General features: G+C 41.9%; 1 long non-coding RNA gene across 1 annotated transcript; it reads right to left on the bottom strand.

Annotated features, from left to right (window-relative positions):
- Positions 1–5,683: 5,683 nt before the first annotated feature.
- On the bottom strand, positions 5,684–10,720 carry LOC121871919. The gene is made up of 3 exons (XR_006089985.1): positions 9,795–10,720; positions 7,968–8,183; positions 5,684–5,826 (listed from the first exon to the last, which is right to left on the bottom strand). It is a non-coding gene; the product is annotated as an uncharacterized LOC121871919 (long non-coding RNA).
- Positions 10,721–21,419: the final 10,699 nt, after the last annotated feature.

The raw sequence follows: 21,419 nt of genomic DNA, 5'->3' as shown, positions 1-21,419 counted from the left end.
TAATACATTCACGGAAATGTAATATTTTTGCAACTACAATGCTGATGTCACACAAGTGTGGTTACAGCGTAGACTGACTAAGGAGGGAGAGCTATGCGGTGTGTGTGTGAGGTTGCAGGAGCGAAGGTGTCCTGTGTCTGCATCATGAAATGAAAGGCTGGATGATGCCATGATTTGAATGTACTTCAATTACTTAATGTACAGAATATTCTCTGGCGGGGCAATCCTCGCCAGATTTGCGAATCCGCGGAATGCTAAACCCTGTGATGTGAAGGGCCGACTGTATTATTTTTAGCATTTTAGACTTCATTTACCTGAATTTGGTTCGAACTCTGCCTAAGTCGGGAGGAGCTTATATATTTACAATACCAGCTTTTTATTGTACCATCAAAAACCGCTTTTATCGGAAATTATCATTGCAATAAACATACAGCCACTCGACTTATGATGGGGCATAGGGAAACCAAATCCAGGTTGTGTCGAATTGGCTGTAAGTAAAAAATGCTAAGATGATACATAGAAAATCTAAAATGGGTCTTTTTTCTTCTCAGCACCACAAAACTCTCACTTTAAAGCATGCCAGCCATTTTAAATGGAATTGCTGGTTTTTTGTCAGTATACAGTGCAATCACTAACGCCGACTAAAATATGCAATTTTAAAAAAAAATTTGCACGATTGGGGTGGTCGTGATGTCCGGGTGGTCGTGAAGTCGAGTAGGTCGTGAAGTCGAGGAGTAGCTGTGTTTGCCAACCAGACATAATCCTGACAGCTCTGTCCTCTTGTTCAATCCTTACTACTGTACAACCCATGTCAATTTCACTGTAATTTACACACACACACACACACACACACACACACACACACACACACACACACACACACACACACACACACACACACACACACACACACACACACACACACACACAGGATTATTGAAAGTCTCCAAACTGGGCCGCCAACAACCATGTCACCAACCATACCAAGACCATGGTTATGCACATCAACCTCTCCTCCGACATTGTCCCACCTCCTTCCATTACCCTAGGTCCGAACACACCTGGTGTATTCCACGGCTCCTCAGGTCACCATAGACAACAAACTAAATTGAAACCACACGTCAGTGAAGTTGTCAAAGCCTCCAGTTTCCGTCTCACTGTCTCCCGACTCAAGTCCTCGGAGTTCCTGCACACGAGCTCCTCAGTGTTTACACAACATTCATACTTCCCAAGCTCACCTATGCCTCCCCACCTGGTCTTCCTCCCACACAACGTAAACACCTAGAAAAAGAGGGCATGCAAGATTATTCTCTCCCCTTCCTACTCCATATCAAGAGCGCCAACACTGACCCTTCGACTCTCACTGACCATCACCACGACCTCATCTGCAAATTTGGTAAGAAGCTTCTACACCATCCCCATATCGCTCCTACTACCACCTGACATCCCCTGTCCGAGATGCTGTTCGACACCACAACCGATCCAGCCCATACGCGTACAACTGATCGCTATAAGAACAGCCCAGTCCCAACCATTGTGAAAATTATCAATAACATGTAATAAATCAGTGTATCACTCCGGTAAACACTGCTCCTTACACTGTCACTATGTTGAAATGAACTGTAGTTTGAGCTGATCCCCATCTAAGTTATTATATGTCTTATTTGTGTCACTTATGTTACTTGTATATTATTTGTAATTGTAACCCATTCCCCAAATATGTAACTGTATATTTTCAGCCTTCTGGCTGCCAAGCTCTTTCAATAAACCATTAATTATTATCTCACACACACACACACACACACACACACACACACACCACCCATGTGCCACACACAGACCAATCTATGTGTGTCTTCCTCAGTCCCAGACCTCCATAAAATATCACGGTGTGAAAGAACTTACCCCCACCCATCCGAGCAAAGACTACACTCCCTACCTTTAAATCATCTCTTAAAAAATATATACAGTTTTGTCTAAGTATTAATATTTCTTGCAATACCTACTACAGCTCCTCCCCGACTTACGACCTGCCTCAGTCGTTCCAAAATGTTGTCAAATTACGTTTTTTCGAGTCCCAATGTCAGTACAGACAAAATTTTTGCTTGTAATTCACTTTAAAATGGCTGGCAAGCTTAAAGTTGAGAGTTTTGTGATGTTGAGAAGAAAAAGAGACACCCATTTTAGATTTTCTATGTATTATTTAAGCATTTTAGACTTACGACCTGGATTTGGGTCCATAACCCCGTCTAAGTCGGGGAGGAGCTGTATATTTACAATACCAGCTTTTATTGTACCATCAAAACCGTTTTATCGGAAATTATCATTGCAATAAACATACAGCCACTGCTGACTTACGATGGGGTTAGGGACCCAAATCCAGGTTGCAAGTCGAATTGGTCATAAGTAAAAAATGTGATGATACATAGAAAATCTAAAATGGGTGTCTCTTTTTCTTCTCAGCACCACAAAACTCTCACTTTAAGCATGCCAGAAATTTAAAATGGAATTACAAAATTTTTTTTTGTCAGTATACAGTGCAATCACTAACGTCGGGACTCGAAAAGATGTAATTTGAAAAAATTTGGTACGACTGGGGCGGTCGTATGTCCGGGTGGTCGTAAGTCGAGGAGTAGCTGTATTTGCCAACTAGACATAATCCTGACAGCTCTGTCCTCTTGTTCAACCTTACATCCGTACAACCCATACTGTACTGCTCCCCCATTATACTTATGTTCTTCAATTTCACTGTAATTTATGTATACTGTATAGGGTATATATATATATATATATATATATATATATATATATATATATATATATATATATATATATATATATATATATATATATATATATATATATATATATATATATATATATATATATATAAATATTACTTTTACTTTTTACTTTTATCCTCTTCGCCACTGATCGGCTTGTTAGCCGCTTGGGTGATCGGTCACGTCTCTTTTCCTTTATATTCTTCACCAAAAGGTCGGCTCGCTAGCCGCCCGGGCGATCGGTCACGTCTCTGTCACGCACTGTTGGCAAATACTGGGCATGTACCGGCTCCTGAATGTACCTGAACCCGCTCCAGTGTTGGTCAAGTCTTCTCTTGAAAGAGCTCACACTCGGTGCCGTCACAACACTCTCTGGTAGATTGTTCCAAGAGTTTACAACCCTCACTCCGAAAAAGTTTGCCCTCACGGTTTTCCGGACTTGCGGCTTCTTCAATCTTGAGCTGTGACCCCTTGTGGGGCGAGCGTCCGCCAGCTCCAAGTAAGGACACTCAACTGAGTAGTGCCCCCTGAGATGCTTATAAACCTCAACTAGGTCCCCCCTTGCCCGTCTGTAGTATAAGCTAGGCAAGTTCAGGCGCTCCAATCTCTCAGGGTAGCTGAGGTGCCGAAGTGCAGGCACCAGTTTGGTGGCCCTCCTTTGAACATTTTCAACCAACTGACAGTCCCTAGCATATCTCGGGGACCAGATGGGGTGACAGTACTCCAGATGGGGAAGCACTTCACTCCTGAAGATCGTCACGAGGGACGGACCGTCTAGATATCTGAACGACCTTCTTATAAGACCCAATAATTTATTTGCCTGATTTACCTTCTTCTCACAATGGCCCGAGAACTTCAGCTCATTGTCAACATACACACCTAGGTCCTTCTCACACACAGTCTCAACTAGTACATTTTCTTCATCCCGTTGGGACATATGGTACGCCTCCTTACCGTTGGTACGCCCCAGGTGCATCCTCTTACACTTCGTGACATTGAATCTCAGCAGCCATTCCTTCGACCATTCCTGGAGCCCACAGAGGTCCTTCTGCAGCTCTTCACAGTCCGCTTGGTTCTTAATTTCCCGAAATAACTTGCCATCATCGGCAAACATTTGTATGGAGGAGTGTACAACGTCAGGCATATCATTTATGAAACAAACAAACAACAGCGGGCCCAATACACTACCCTGCGGTACCCCACTTGTTACAGGTACAGATGACGATTTCGTGCCATTAATCACCACACATTGCTTGCGGTCATGTAGAAAGTCTTCTATCCACGCTAGGACATTTCCCCGAATTCCGTACCCTTCCAGTTTGATTTTCAGCCTTTCGTGGGGTACACTGTCGAAAGCCTTGGCAAAATCTAGGTAAATATTGTCGATATTACCACCCCGTTCTAGAATATGGGTCCAAATATCCAATACCTTGAGCAATTGTGTCAAGCAAGAGCGCCCCGGCATAAAACCGTGTTGGCAATCTTTTACAAGGTTGTTTCGTAGTAGATGTTCCATCGCTGCATCTCTGATAATGCTCTCAAGTACCTTACATATTATGCTGGTCAGGCTCACCGGTCTATAGTTGTTCGTGGAGTGACTATCGCCCTTCTTGAAGATAGGACTCACATAAGCCACTTTCCATTCACTGGGGACCATTTGTTCATCCAGGCATTTACAAAACAGAATCTTCAGGGGCTCTGCAAGCTCGTTGCACAGCTCCCTTAGCACTCTAGGATGCACCATGTCAGGTCCAGGACTCTTATGGACCTTTAGCCTGGACAGTTTATTTCTAATACCCTCTTCTGTGAACACAATGTGGGTCAGTGCTGTGTCGAACCGTCTGTCCTCAAACGCAGGAAGGTTAGTTGCATCCTCTCTTGTGAACACTGAGGTATATTGAAGTGATAACCGTGGTAACATTATGAGATGTTCTTATTACCACCATGTTATTGTACTATTCCAGATGATACTAAATGTTACATAATATTTCCTTGAGATAAATGTATAGTATATTACTATAATCAGGTGCAGCTCAGGTTCTCAACTGGCTCAGCCATGTTAATATTGTTATTATTATCCACTCTGGATCTGTGTTTTTCTGGCTAATAAACTGTTTCAATTCAATTCAATGACCACCTCTAGTGGGTGGCCAAAAGGTTAATTTTGAGTCAAGTTTAAGCAATAACTAATCTTGACATTTGTTTTTATACCTGATGTTACACAAGTGCTTGTATACTTAACACTAACACTTTTACACTAAAACACATTCAAATATTTATACAAAACACACACACACTTTTAAACAAACACAAATGCATATAAACACACACTCTCTCTTTTATAAACATTTACATAAATGCACACTTTCAGAGGAATACACGATTGTGTATTTTAAATCTATATTCTTAATCAGCATATAAAAGAGCATCTTTGTATGAAATTTAAACAAAATCTATGCCATGCCCTCATGTACTCAAACACAAGATAAGGGGTCAGGAATTTTGATTGGGAATACTGTTACTGGATGTTTTCTTTTCTGGAAAGTGAACGATAAAATGCTTAAATTATAAAGTTAGCCGATATTCTTGAGAAAAGGCATACAGTATAAAGAGGATTTATAATTTACTGGCACAGTGTAATTCATGTTTTAAATACTACAGTACTGTACAGTACATAAACACAAGCATTAGATAACATGATGTTAAGTAACAGAATATCTGTTGATGTATCCCACAGGTCAGAGGTGTTTCATCAGTTGCTGTTGATGGCATCACATACAAGTGTGTCCCACAGGTCAGAGGTGTTTCATCAGTTGCTGTTGATGGCATCACATACAAGTGTGTCCCACAGGTCAGAGGTGTTTCATCAGTTGCTGTTGATGGCATCACATACAAGTGTGTCCCACAGGTCAGAGGTGTTTCATCAGTTGCTGTTGATGGCATCACATACAAGTGTGTCCCACAGGTCAGAGGTGTTTCATCAGTTTGTTTAGTTGAGTCTTAGCTTGTCATACCGAGATGTGTTGTTGGTCCTTGAAACTTCCTGGAAATAAGAAAAATAACTATGTACTGTATAATACACAACACTGCACTGTAAAACTATTATATTATAGGCAGGGGTTATTTGACCAGTATCCGGCTTAATAACCACAGGTTATTTGACTGGGATTTAAAATAAAACAGTATTTTTGGCCACAGAAAATTCTACAAATTATTTTATTTATAATTTCCAAGTACAGGTTGTACCTCTCTAGTCCGGCAACGTCGGGACCTGACCGGTGCCGGACCATGGAAATTCACCCTTTTCCTGGATAGATAGTGACTTGTGCTTATGCCTGGAAGCACTAGCACCACTTTCTCTGCGTCATGGTCTCTTTGAAGACATATTGAAGGGTTAAATGTTGTATAGTACCTTCTCAAATTTCGTGAGTTTTTAATTCTTAATGTATTTTATTGGAACACACAAAAAAATAAATAAATAAAAATTTTGACGGCGGAAACTTAAATTTCGACGGGTTTGAACGGCCCGCCAACGTGCAGACGACGTGCATAATCGTGTAAACAGAGTCATTTCTCTTATGTACAAAAGATTCATTATTGTTTATTACTGAATGTCTTTTTTATTGTATTAATGTTTATGTGTGCAAAATGAGCAATACAATTCATTAATAATACGTAGAATATTAAAACACACGAGGAAATGACAAAGCATTGTTTTCGTTGATTACAAAACCAGTGACTGACTGGTTCTACATATAAAACTGAAGAAAATAAGACCTTGGTTGTAGCTGTAGTAAAATTAATATGGTTGTTTTAAGTAATGTTAATTAATGTTAATAAATGGAACAATAGAAGTAGCTAACGATAATGGTAAAGAAAAAGAGAGATCGCATATGTAAGTGCGCATGCGCACACGTGAAAACCTATCGTCATTACTTTACATAAGAATATGAAAGCAACACTTATTTACTGTTCATATATATTTTAATTAATGTTTCTGAATTTGTTTTTATTAAATTAATGTACGTGTGTGCAAAATTAACAATACAATTTATTAATAATACGTGGAATATTAGAGGAGACGAGACGGCTGCCGGCATTGTTTATGTTAAAGCTTACGAAACCAGTAACTGATTGGTTCTACATATAAAACTGAAGAAAATAAGACCCTGAGTTTAGCTGTAGTAAAATTAATGTAAAAAATTAATATGGTTGCTTGAAGTAACTGTAATGTTATTTAATGTTAATAAATGGAACAATATAAGTAGCTAACCATTAATGGTAAAAAAAAAAAAAAGTGAGACTGCTCGTATGTAAGTGCGCACATGTGAAAATATATCGTCATTACTCTACATAAGAATATGAAAGCAACACTTATTTACTGCCTCATATATATTGAAGGGTTAAATGTTGTACTCTGTATAGACAAGCAGAGAGAGAGAGAGAGAGAGAGCAACCGAACTGCCGGATATAAACAAACCTTAATTTCTCGCTGCTTTTTTTTTAAGGGGATTAGCCCACCAGGGCATAGGTCACTGACCCACATTGGGGCCTGAGGGGCAAAAATTTAATACTCCTGTAATAATAATAATAATTCAGATTAGTAAAAAAAAAAAAATAACTGCCTATCTACCTATTGGACAAACTAAAATCGTTCCGGACCACAGAATGCCGGACTATAGAGTGGTACAACCTGTAGTAGTAATTTTTAAAAAGTAAACACCCAAAAATGTTACTCGAGTACAATACTCAAGTAACATTTATTTTGTTACTTTACAACTCTGTCTAAAAGCCACAAATCATCAACCAACCAAACTTAACCTAACAAACCAAACAAACTAACCAGCCAAACTTAACCCGACCAACCAAACTTAACCTAACAAACCAAACCCAACCTAACCTAACCATCTTACAATACCTTACCTTCAAGTATGACAAAGTTTGATATATTAGGTTTGGTTTATGTTAAATATAAGACATTAACACTGAATTAAGTACGTCACCAAATTACCCAATTTCATGGTAATAAACTAATAATAAAGTTTTAGTTAGTTAAGGTAAACAAGAATAAACTATATAAATATTTTCATCATAAATAACAAAAAAATATGTGCTAAACAAACTTACTGATATAATTATTGAGTTATATAAAATGTTAACATATAATTTAGAGGTTGCTCTTACCTACTGAGGCGACGCAGGGAGGACGAGGGTTAATCTCTCATTTCACCAGGTCATCTCGCCACGGGGAGGACGAGGGATCATCTCCTCTCATTTCACCACAGGGAGGACGAGGGTTCATCTCTCATTTCACCAGGTCATCTCACCATTGCCACTTCATAATTATCACCAACAGCTTCTTCAATATCTCCTACATCATCATCATCATCATCATCAAGCCTGAAATCATAGTACCATTTAATTGATTGAAAAAGCCGAAGAATTGATGGTGTTTGCATCACAGAACTAGCCATAAATTTACCTTTAAATAGTTAATAAACACGAGCTAACGAACATAAAATCTATTAAAAAATAGAGAGTATCACCTTGAATGTTCTCTTCTTTGACGAGGCAGCGTATTGGTGCAAAAGGTAAAGGTGTAGATAACGGCTACCACCAGAAGGACTTGTCTGAATTGGTTGAAATTTTTCTACACACTAACATCATAATGGTATTATTACACTTTTGCACCGGACATTCCTACCCCTAATCTAGTATCATACAAGACGTCTAATTACAAGATAATTTTTATCTATTACATTACCGACACAAATGTATAATAACGGAGATAGAGTATCCAAAATTTTCTCTATTTTCTTCCATTAATCTTCCACCATTATCGTCTACCTCACCTCCCACACAGCGTGTCTCCTTCATAAATCATCACGCGCATGTGTTCCCGTACACGTCACGCGGCCAATCAAGAGGGTTTTTTTTTGCAACCAATTAAAATGATTTTTGGTTTAATTAAAGGTATTTTTGGGCCAATCAAAATTGATTTTTATTTCGAGTCTCATATTTCGAAATTCAAATTCATTTCTGACCATGGAAGTCTGCGATGGGTGTCACTTCAATTATATGGAGTTAATTCATTTTTTTTTTAAAAAGAAGAAATTATAGCAATTTATCGATCTCATGGTGTTCTCCCGACCTCAGTAAAGTGTCTTAAGTGCAAGAACGAATGTAAATGTCCAGACCAACATATGAGGCATTGTGGTAACTCCAATGACGCACGAGAACCAGGCCAATAGGGTAAGAATTAGTGATTCCATCACATGGTGAGTCAGTTAGGTTTGGTTTGGTTTATGTTTTTCTAGTGTTTTATTTTTTTCATTTTGTATTTGCTTAGCCATTATTTTTTTTTTCGGAAAACGCCCCAACAACAAAAAGTTGAGAAAAAAAAAACGGAAAATTTCCGACGGAAATGAAGGTCATAACCGATCTAAACACACACAAATACACTTGAAAAATTTATTTTTTGACTTCCAACAAAGTTGGGTGCGCTTATACAAAATTACTATCATATTAAATACAAAAATGGAAGCGACAATATGCAGAGAACACCTGACCTAACATACCCATAGGTTGGGTATGTTAGGTCAGGTTCTATGCATTATCGTGTTAATTTATGTATTAAACAACTTAAGGTTGATATAAGTCAGCAATGGCGAGGAGGAATACGTGGAAGAGTCACCAATATTATTTATAGAAACGAGGGAATTAGCGAGATAAACAACAAAAATGGCGCCGGGAGGAGCGGGATAGAGTAAATAACAAAAATATCCTTAAAATCATAATAGAAAGTTGTCATCTCTATTAATATACTTAAAATAATCAAAACAATTAGTATACCAAAATCAACAAACAACTTTTGGTGGTAGCCGTTTTCTACACCTTGGCAACACAAAAGTGGATGGTAATTTTAATGACTAAGGATCTATTTATCGCGGACCATAATGGAAATACTCTTTGGATGACTTCCCTAAATTAACCTTGGTTAAGTGGACTTACATTGTGCAATAGGCCGGTGCACAGCAGCTCCTGTTCTACTGTTGCTGTACATCATGGGCGAGTCAGAAAGATTAAAACCTCCCTGCTGTATCACCAGAATATATTGTATCCTGTATACATTCACGGGGCTGTATCACCAGAATATATTGTATCCTGTATAAGTTCACGGGACGCTTGAGGCTCTTGACAATTATATTCCGTGCAACCAAAATGGCGTCGACCTGAGTCACCAGGGCGTTGTTTACCCGGAGGAGCAACTAGCGGAGTGATGCTGCCACCCGCGCCATCTATATCACCACTCACTGCATGGTGCACAAATCCAGGCTTACATCTCTTGACTGTGATTATACTGTAAAAAATAGCAAATATATCGTTTATACCATATGATGCCACATCTTTTAGTAATCTTCCTGTGAAAAAACACAAGATAAGCTGACCTCTGCATGTTAAGGTCAAAATAGAGTACTGTACTATAATTCTTGCTCAGTTATTGATTCACCATGGGTGTAAAAAATTCACTTACTATAAAGACACACCGACACAAATATTTTAATAATTGCTAAACTTTGTGATTGTGTGTGTATAAAATGTGTGAATGAGTAGGAGGCATTACAAAAAACATTTTGACACAGTATTGACACTACCACACAACGCAACAGATCAAAGCAGACAGAGAGAACTCTTTCACGTGGCCTGGTGTATGAATACACAGCAAAAACAATTAACTATGCAGCCTGCTCGCATAGCTTGAGCCACCAAGCACCAGAGATGACACACACCTCCAGCACATGTTCCTTATTTTGCTCCTGAAAGGTTAAATATCATCATACATAGAAAACAAAACTCCATTATGAAAACACATATGGCCTCCACCCAAAAAATCCCACCAAGCACATTATAAATGCAATAATGCACAGCCACACATTAATCCTTTATCATGCCTAATATAAACCAAATTAAATGACGGTAACCAGCAGAAATATTCCATTAAATCGGAAATGAAGAGATGTGCAGGCATAATTAACGACCATTAAAGAGGAACAACATTTACAGCATATTCAGCCGAGTCCTGGGGTCAGAAGTCCAAAGCTGGTAACAGCATCGTACCTGGCATCTCTGCCAAGCACTACTTCTGACAGGAATACAGTATGAGTGCTGCACTAGCTAGCCTGTGCAGTTCAATTTTCAATTTCAATTGTTTATTCCTTGATAGAGGAAGCGGGATCCTAGTGCTGTCACTAGGTACCCCTGTACAATGACACCAGATGCATCTGGCAAGTGTGACAAGTATATATAGCATAAATATTATAAAGGGGCTTACTAAAGCCTAAGGAAGGAAGGATATTCCTTTAACACATAATCAATGTTTTTTACAAAATAACTGGCCAGTATTGGGAGGATCATCGTGTCTCCGTCAGGGGGTCGTGGAGTGGTGGTCCAACAGGCGTCACGGAAGCGTTGTGTGTGGAGACATCTTAGGAGGTAGTGGATAAGGGTGCTGCTGTCGGGTCTTCTGCATAATGCACAAGAGCATTGCTCAGGGGATGCCGGGATACCAATCTCCCAAGCAAAGTCATACCCAATGATGATACGGGCAGCAATCACGTCCCCTTTACGAGACCCTCTCCCATAGACGTACGAGAGGTCAGGAAGTTTACGGAGGACATTGTGCCAGGTGGGCGGGGAGTCCAGGGGGATGGCTGTTTCCCAAGCTTCTCTCTGTTTGCGGCGAATTTGGGTCCTGAGCTGCAAAAGTGTTCGGGGAACAACGTAGTCAGGTGTGGCCTTGTTGCAGCCAGTCTTGGCAAGGCCATCTGCTGCCTCATTCCCCAAGATACCGACATGACTGGGCATCCATAGGAATGTCACAGGACGGCCTGCATCCTGAAGTGTGGATGTTAACCCTCGTATTCGGAGGATGAGGTCCTTATTTTCCCCTGATCCAAATGCGATCCCGTCGAGAGCAGACCTGGAATCGCAGCAGACAAGCAAGGGGCAGAAACCATCTGCTTCTTCCTCAGCGAGAAGGGCAGCAAGGAGGGCTATTAGTTCCACCTGAGTGGAGGATGCCCCGTCAGAAACTCTGAGAGACAGTTTGATAGGCTCAGGGGCATCAGGACGGGAGATGTAGACACCAGCCCCGGCCCTACCTGTAGTGGGGTCAACAGAACCATCAGTGTAGAGGACGACCCTACCTGGGGACCAGTGGGCGATCCTGGAGAGGTGGTATTTGCAGAGAATAACAGGGTTCACCTGGGATTTCGGGAGCGGTCCACTGAAGGCAATCACTTCAGGTTGAAAATTGAAAATAAATTTACTGTAGCATACTGTAATTATTTCTTCCAATTTTCTAATTTGCTTTGCGGATAAGCAAGGTATGCTTTGCGAATATAGGTACTGTACTAAGTATAGAATATGCCTGTTAAAATATAAATTGCGAATAAGCAGGCTTGTGAATAACGAGGTACTGTATTACTGAATGCGCATCTATTTTACATAAAAATATGATGTATCAAATGCAAGATGCTTACGTTTCAATTGAAAAGTGCAATAAAAGCAATTATGCTTGAGATAAAACAAACAAATATTATAATATATTGTCATAGCACATATGACCCAAATGATATCTTCTTATCCACCACCAGCAAAACTTCGCCCAGCAGCGGGGAATGTATGGAACAGCTTCACTCCCTGCTTTAACTTAAAATTTGAATTACCTCTCTAATTTTATGAATTTACACACCCTCACAGATGAGTCACAGACATGGGGGCTCGGAGCAGTATAGTCACCTCTCGCTTTACACGGATTTAATTAGCATGTTCTTAAAACAACACTAGCATTAAATTAACACCTATTTTTTAAATAACACGGTTTTCAAAAGAGCACCATAGTTCTGTGGGGTACTAGATATTGGTTTACACTCAGAATGGGATGGAGAAAGGAAACTCACAATGTGCTCTCTGTATACATGTTGTATTGGATGTACAATGCAGCTTGGTGCTGGGAAGGCAACATTGTTACAAGCGTTGAGTAGAGAGAGCTGGTTGGTGAGGGTGCTCAGAGGAGGACCAGCTTGTGGGTCGCCATGCTCGCCGGCGGGAGCGAGGGCCTCCAGGCAGGAGCAGAGGAGGAGGAGGTGTTGCTTGCTGGTGGCTGTGGGTAGTAAGAGGTAAGTCACCACGAGGTGAGGTCTTATATAGCGGGGGTAGGCATGGCTTAATAGTTGACCTCAGTCGTGTAAGGCGGCGCTGGTTGCTAACCTAGACCACGAGGCATACACTGGGGAATTCGAGGATCGGCTAGTCAGCGACAAACGGCGTTTATAGGGGAGGAATCCACTACAATACTCCCCCCTTCCCTCCAGGCAGTGTAGGAGACTTGTTGTCTGCAGGGTTGCATTCCACATGTGAGGCAGAACGGGCGGTGCATGCCACATGTGAGACATAACGGCGAGGGCGTGGATGAGCCGGCCGCTAGGGGAGACAACTTTGTCTAGATACACGAGATCTGTGGGAGAAGAGGGAGAAGGAGGGTTGTGGAGGCAATGAATGTTGTGCTTCTCTCGCGGCAGGTACAGAGTCCTCAGATGCGCCTGCTGGGGTGTGTGGGTCTGGGTCAGAAGCAGGGGCTGCATCAGGAAGAGGGTCCATGACAGCACTGGGGTGCATGGCAGCAGTAGAGTCCACGACAGCAGCAGGGTGCAGGACAGTAGCAGGGAGTACCTGAGGGAGAAAAAAAAAGGGTGTGTGGGGCCGCTCAGGCGCATGGGCCGCGTCGGGAGCAGGGGCTGCCAGGCAGGAGCGGAGGAGGGTCCACGTCAGGGGGAGGGTCCAGGACAGTGGCAGAGGGTACTGCTGGGCCCGGGGGCGTCTGAGGCAGGACGGTGTGTTGGGGTCGGTAGGACGTGGTGCTTGGGGCAGGAAGAGGAACTGGTGTCTGCTTAGAGAAGCAGTGCTGCTCTTGGGTGTTTAACCTGCGGTGTAGAGACAGTAGCTGTAGAGCCAATGAGAGCTGCCTCTGTGTGGATAAGACAGTCTTCCATGTTGCTTGAAGACTGGGAGAGTGATCAGTTTCTCCTCCATCCTGTGTGAGAGCGAATCTCCGGGGGTCACCATTTGTGGGTACGAGATATTTGTTCTCACTCAGGATGGGATGGAGAAAGGAAACTCACAATGTGCTCTCTGTATACATATTGTATTGGATGTACTATGCAGCTTGGTGCTGGGAAGGCAGCATGGTTACAAGCATTGAGTAGAGAGAGCTGGTTGGTGAGGGTGCTCAGAGGAGGACAGCTTGTGGGTCGCCATGCTCGCCGGCGGGAGCGAGGGCCTCCAGGCAGGAGCAGAGGAGGAGGAGGTGTTGCTTGCTGGTGGCCGTAGGTAGAAAGAGAGAGGTCACCACGAGGTGAGGTTTTATATAGCAGAGGTAGGCGTGGCATAATAGTTGACCTCCGTCATGTAAGGCGGCGCTGGTTGCTGACCTAGACCACGAGGGCAGGCTGGTGAAGTCGTGGGGTCGGCTAGGCAGCAACAAACAGCATTTGTAGGGGAGGAATCCACTACACACTTACAGTTTCCTTTCTTCCTCGTGACGACGGCGTTGCTCTGTCAGATATAATAGTTTTTCCTCCTCATTTTGCTTTTCTTCTTCCTTTAATTTCCTTGACTCCTCTCCCTGTTTCCTTCATGCTTCTTCCTGGTTTGATAAATTAGAAATGGAGTCACAATCATTTTAAAGAAAAAATACACAGAAAGCTGATGCGTATGTAACCTGTCTTTTAAGATACCGTAAACCCTCGATAACTCGGAATTTTATACAACTCAGCATGGATATGTTCTCGGAATGTTTTCTTTTTTTACAGGGATTAGCCCACCCGGGCACAGGTCACTGACCTACACCAGGGCCTAGGGGGCGAAGATAATAATAATAATAATAATAATAATAATAATAATAATAATAATAATAATAATAATAATAATAATAATAATACAGGGGGTAATAATAATAATAATTAAAATTAATAAAAAAATTAATAAACAAAATAATAGTAATAATAATAAAAAATAACCATAAATAGTAAAAAATAAATAAAAATAAATAAATAAATCAAGAGTGAGAAACGACATAATGTACATTATGTATATTGTGTTGTCAACAGCAAAAATCTCGGCATATCTAGTCACCGGTATCACCTACCATGCCTCTGTGTCACCTACCATACCCATGTGTCACCTACCATACCTGTGTCACCTACCATACCTCTGTGTCACCTACCATGCCAGGTCACCCACCATGCCTGTGTGTCACCTACCATACCTGTCACCTACCATACCTCTGTGTCACCTACCATGCCTGTGTCACCTACCAAGCCTGTGTGTCGCCTACCATACCTCTGTGTCACCTACCATGCATCTGTGTCACCTACCATACCTGTGTCACCTACCATATCTCTGTGTCACCTTCCATACCTCTGTGTCACCTACCATGCACCTGTGTCACCTACCATACACCTGTGTCACCTACAATGATGCTTCATTCTTCGCCTGCAGTGCAGGTAAGTGTTACCCTTTTGGACATTTAGTAATTACCTGTACACACACACATATGGGTCGATAATTTTTTATTGTTGAATTTTGTATGAAGGGGGAAAGTGCCTCGATAAGTCGGAATTTGGGATAACTCGGCAAGGCCAGAGCCCAAATGTGCCGACTTATCGAGGGTTTACTGTATGAGGGCTGCTACTGCCACCATTTATGAGGGGCTGAACCAGGGCTGTGGAGTCGAAGACAAAACCTTCGACTCCGACTCCGACTCCGACTCCTCAAATTTTTATGCTTCCGACTCCGACTCCGACTCCGACTCCTTGGCCTATTTGTAACAACTATTTCTACCATCCTAATTGTAATTTGTATGTTGTAACCTGCATAGGTAAAAAGTAAAACACCGTGGCTATACTGCTACAGCTTTATTCTGGATGTACTTAAATAGTTAGGCACATTAAATTTTAGTTCAGAGAGAAAAAGTATTTTTGGCCAAAAATCCTTTAAGGCTTTAGACTTACAATTTTTGTCATTTCGGCCAAAAAATGGATTTTGTTCAAAATTTCAGTATAGGTAATTCTTATCAGTGATAGCCTTAGGAGTACCTATACTAAACTCGGCTGTGTAAATCTATTTTTGGCCGAAAAATCGATTTCCTGTTCAAAAATCTTCAGTATAGGTATTTCCTGAACATGTTGATTATTAATAAAATTTGATATCTGGATTATTACCGTCAAACACAGAAATCGTTCAAACGGGCTTTGCAGTTTTAATTACTTTGCAAGTCATTTGAATAAGTAATAATGCAGATATCAAATTTTGGTTAACAGATCCTTATTCAGCATGTTCAGTATACCATACCAGATACTTGAACGAAATCGATTTTCGGCCGAAAATGACAAAAATCGTAAGACTTAAGCCTACATACCAAGTCCATCCCTCACTCCTACACAAAACTACGTAAGTCCTTCTCTCACTCCTGCACACTTACAAGTCCTTCCCTCACTCCTAAACAGTCTGCAAAGTCCATCCCTCACTCCTTCACAACATACCAAGTCCTTCCCTCGTTTCCTACACAACATACCAAGTCCATCCCCACTCCTATACACAACATACCAAGTCCATCTCTCACCCTACACAATACCAAGCAAGTCCTTCCCTCAATCCTACAAAACATACCAAGTCCATCCCCACTCTACACACAACATACCAAGTCCTTCCCTCAATCCTACAAAACATACCAAGTCCATCCCTCACCTACACAACATACCAAGTCCTTCCCCTCAATCCTACACAACATACCAAGTCCTTCCTTCCTCACTCCTACACAATATACCAAGTCCTTCCATCACTCCTTCACAACATACCCAGTCCTTCCTTCCACCCTACACGACATACCAAGTCCATCCTCACTCTAACACAACATACCAAGTCCTTCCCTCAATCCTACAAACAACATACCAAGTCCATCCCTTCACTCTTACACAAATACCAAGTCCTTCCCCTAATCCTACAAACATACCCAGTCCTTCCTTCACCCTACACGACATACCAAGTCCTTCCCCTCACTTCTGCACAACATACCAAGTCCATCCTTCACTCCACACAACATACCAAGTCCATCCTCACTCTCTGCATTTGTCATACCAAGTCCTTCCCTCACTCCTACACAACATACCAAGTCCTTCCTTCACCTCATTAATAACATACCACTCCATCCCTCACTTCTGCACAACATACCAAGTCCATCCTTCACCCTACACAACATACCAAGTCCATCCCTCACTCCTACACACTACAAGTCCATCCTCACTCCTACACAACATACCAAGTCCATCCCTCCCCCACAATACTCACATAAAGTCCATCCTCACTCCTACAAAACATACCAAGTCCATCCCTCACTATTACAACATACAAGTCCTTCCCCACTCCTACACAACATACCAAGTCCTTCTCCTCACTCCTAATATTGAACATACCAAGTCCTTCTCACCTCACGTAACACATACCAAGTCCTTCCTCAATTCTACTAATAACATACCAAGTCCTTCCCTCACTCCTACACAACATACCAAGTCCTTCCTTCCACTCCTACACAACATACCAAGTCCATCCCTCACTCCTACACAACATACCAAGTCAACCTCACTCCTACACAACATACCAAGTCCTTCCTTCTGCTCCTACACAACGTACCAAGTCCTTCCTCACTTCTACACAACACTGCAAGTCCATCCCTCAATCCTACACAATACTAGAAATCCTTCCTCGTCTACATTTAACCGTAAGTCCTTTTCCTCTTTACCCTACACATCACTTCATGTCCTTCCTCAATTCTACATTGTAGCACCTACAATCCTTCCTCACTCCTCCGCATGTCCTTCCCTCACCTACATATTATTGCTTGTTCTTTCCTCACTCCTACAGTGCTACAGCATTCCTACAGTAGTCAGTAACAAGATTAACACAATTGTTATAATCTGTTTTAGTATTTATGGACGTATTTCACCAACACTTACATATATAAAATACAACTTCCCGTCGTTTGGTAGACTGGAGTTATTTAGAGAATGTTCATCCTTACGGTAATTTTGATCGTTTCTCTTGTCCATCTTGATGTTGCCTCGTCACCGTACACCAAGTTATGGTCCTCATCCTCCCGGGAGTAGTACTCTGTTAATAATTGTGAAATTAAAAAATTATTAACCAAAAATATTTTTTGTATATATATTGCAGGGCGACAAGAATTAAAATCACTCTTCTTTCTCTTAATACTGTTATATGAACACTTCTTATTAAGAATTTACCACTAGTCAAGTCACAAGTCACAATGAGGCCCAACAACAAGCAGGGAACAATTATAAAGACGCTTATATTATCTCCACCAGATTCTCAATAATAACCTCAGATTAACTCAAAATATTGGTATCATGTTGAAGATGAATCATGAAATGCATAACTAAGCATTATAAAGTTAAGAAACCACAAACAAAGGCCGTGCGAAACACTTAAGTACAGTACAGATGACCACAGCCTAAATTAACCCAAACCCGAACCTCGGCCTCTACCATACACTAGAAAAGTACAAAAGTATACACCACTATCTCCATATAAATATATCCTGAGTCCAGACCACTCAGGGCCCACACTTGCATCACACACTATCACCAGCCAGGCTCAAGTCTACCTCCCCCTGAGCACTTGCCGTGACCCATACAATGTGTGATACCATGCCGCCAACATACTATTTACCTTACAAATGCACAACGTTAAGCTGGATACTTACTACATACTTCTTATAAATTAATATATATATAAATATATTAGACAATGTTTACATAGAGGAAACATATATAAAATATAGGTCCTACCTTATTGAAGAAGCAGTGTAATTACCTCCTCAATCAAATATATTCAGTGCCTTATAAAACTCCCTCCCCAAAGATAAAACACTTGTGTTTCATTTTCAGTCTGGTGAATGAGATAGAGCATTTGTTACGAAATTCTCACCCTACTCAACATACCAAGTCCATCCTCAATCTCACACAATGCATACAAGTTCATCCCTCACTCCCACACAACATACCAAGTCCATCCTAACTCCTACACAACATACCAAGTCCATCCCTCACTCCTACACAACTTACCAAGTCCATCCCTAACTCCTACACACACTACAAATCCATCCCTAACTCCCTATGCAATACTACAAGTACTCCTCTCACCCTACACACACTGCAAGTCCTTCCCACCCTAATAATACTGCAAGTCCTTCCCTCACCTCTAATATCAATACTACAAGTCCTTCCTCGCTCCTACACAATACTGCAAGTCCTTCCTCACTCCTACACAATACTGCAAGTCCTTCCCTCACTCCTACACAATACTGCAAGTCCTTCCTCACTCCTACACAATATCAAAAGCCCCTCCCCACTTCTACACACAGCACAAAAGTCCCTTCCATCACTCCTACACAATACTACAAGTCCTTCCCTCACTCCTACACAATACTGCAAAGTCCTTCCCTCACCTTATTGTTACCACACTGTAAGTCCTCCTCACTCCCATCAATACTACAAGTCCTTCCCCTGCTCCTACACACACTGCAAGTCCTTCCTCACTCCTACACACACTGCAAGTCCTCACTCCTACACACACTGCAAGTCCTTCCCCACCCTACACACACTGCAAGTCCTCCCACTTCTACACAATACTACAAGTCCTTCCACTCCTACACACACTACAAGTCCCTTCCCTCACTCCTACACAATACTGCAAGTCCTTCCCTCACTCCTACACAATAACACTGCAAGTCCTCCCCCACTTCTACACAATACTACAAGTCCTCACCTCTACACAATACACTACAAAGTCCTTCCTCACTCCTTTCTACACGATCCATGTCCTTCCCTCACTCCTACACAAACTACAAGTCCTTTCCCTCACCCTGCACAATACTGCAAGTCCTCCCTCACTCCTACACACACACCAAAAGTCCTTCCTCTAATTCCCTAATACTGCAAGTCCTTCCTCACTCCTACACAACATACGAAGTCCATCCCTCACTCCTACACATTACTACAAGTCCATCCCTCACTCCTACACAATACTACAAGTCCATCCCTCACTCCTACAAAACATACCAAGTCCATCCCTCACTCTTACACAACATACCAAGTCCTTCCCTCATTCCTACCCAACATACCAAGTCCATCCTTTACTCCTACACAACATACGAAGTCCATCCCTCACTCCTACCCAACATACCAAGTCCATCCCCACTCCACACAACATACCAAGTCCATCCCTCACTCCTAAGCAACATACCAAGTCCATCCCTCACACTTACACAACATAACAAGTCCATCCCTTACTCCTACACAATACTACAAGTCCTTCCCTCACTCCTACACAATACTACAAGTCCTTCCCTCACTCCTACACAATACTACAAGTCCATCCCTCACTCCTACAAAACATACCAAGTCCTTCCCTCACTCCTGCACAACATACCAAGTCCATCCCTCACTCCTACAAAACATACCAAGTCCTTCCCTCACTCCTGCACAACATACCAAGTCCTTCCCTCACTCCTACAAAACATACCAAGTCCATCCCTCACTCCTACAAAACATACCAAGTCCATCCCTCACTCCTACAAAACATACCAAGTCCATCCCTCACTCTTACAAAACATACCAAGTCCATCCCTCACTCCTACAAAACATACCAAGTCCATCCCTCACTCCTACAAAACATACCAAGTCCATCCCTCACTCCTACAAAACATACCAAGTCCATCCCTCACTCCTACAAAACATACCAAGTCCATCCCTCACTCCTACACAACATACCAAGTCCATCCCTCACTCCTACACAACATACCAAGTCCTTCCCTCACTCCTACACAACATACCAAGTCCTTCCCTCACTCTTACACAACATACCAAGTCCATCCCTCACTCCCACACAACATACCAAGTCCTTCCCTCACTCCTACACAACATACCAAGTCCTTCCCTCACTCCTGCACAACATATCAAATCCTTCCCTTACTCCTATGCAATACTGCACGGCCATCCCTCACTCCTACACAACATACGAAGTTCATCCCTCACTCCCACACAACATACCAAGTCCTTCCCTCACTCTTACACAACATACCAAGTCCATCCCTCACTCCTAAACAACATACCAAGTCCTTCTCTCACTCCTACATAACATACCAAATCCTTCCCTCACTCCTACACAACATACCAAATCCTTCCCTCACTCCTACACAACATACCAAGTCCATCCCTCACTCCTACACAATACCAAGTCCTTCCCTCACTCCTACACAACATACCAAGTCCTTCCCTCACTCTTACACAACATACCAAGTCCTCCCTCACTCCTACACACATATCCAAGTCCTTCCCTCACTCCTACACAACATACCAAGTCCTTCCCTCACTCCTACACAATACTACAAGTCCATTCCTCACTCCTACACAACATACCAAGTCCTTCCATAACTCCTATACAATACTACAGATCGATCCTTCACTCCTACACAAATGACAAGTCCGTCCCTCACTC

Source organism: Homarus americanus, unplaced genomic scaffold, assembly GCF_018991925.1.
Source record: "Homarus americanus isolate GMGI-L3 unplaced genomic scaffold, GMGI_Hamer_2.0 scaffold34345, whole genome shotgun sequence".
NCBI lineage: Eukaryota > Metazoa > Arthropoda > Malacostraca > Decapoda > Nephropidae > Homarus > Homarus americanus.
Note: the sequence above shows the minus strand (reverse complement) of the source record. Positions and strands in the feature narration are given on the sequence as shown.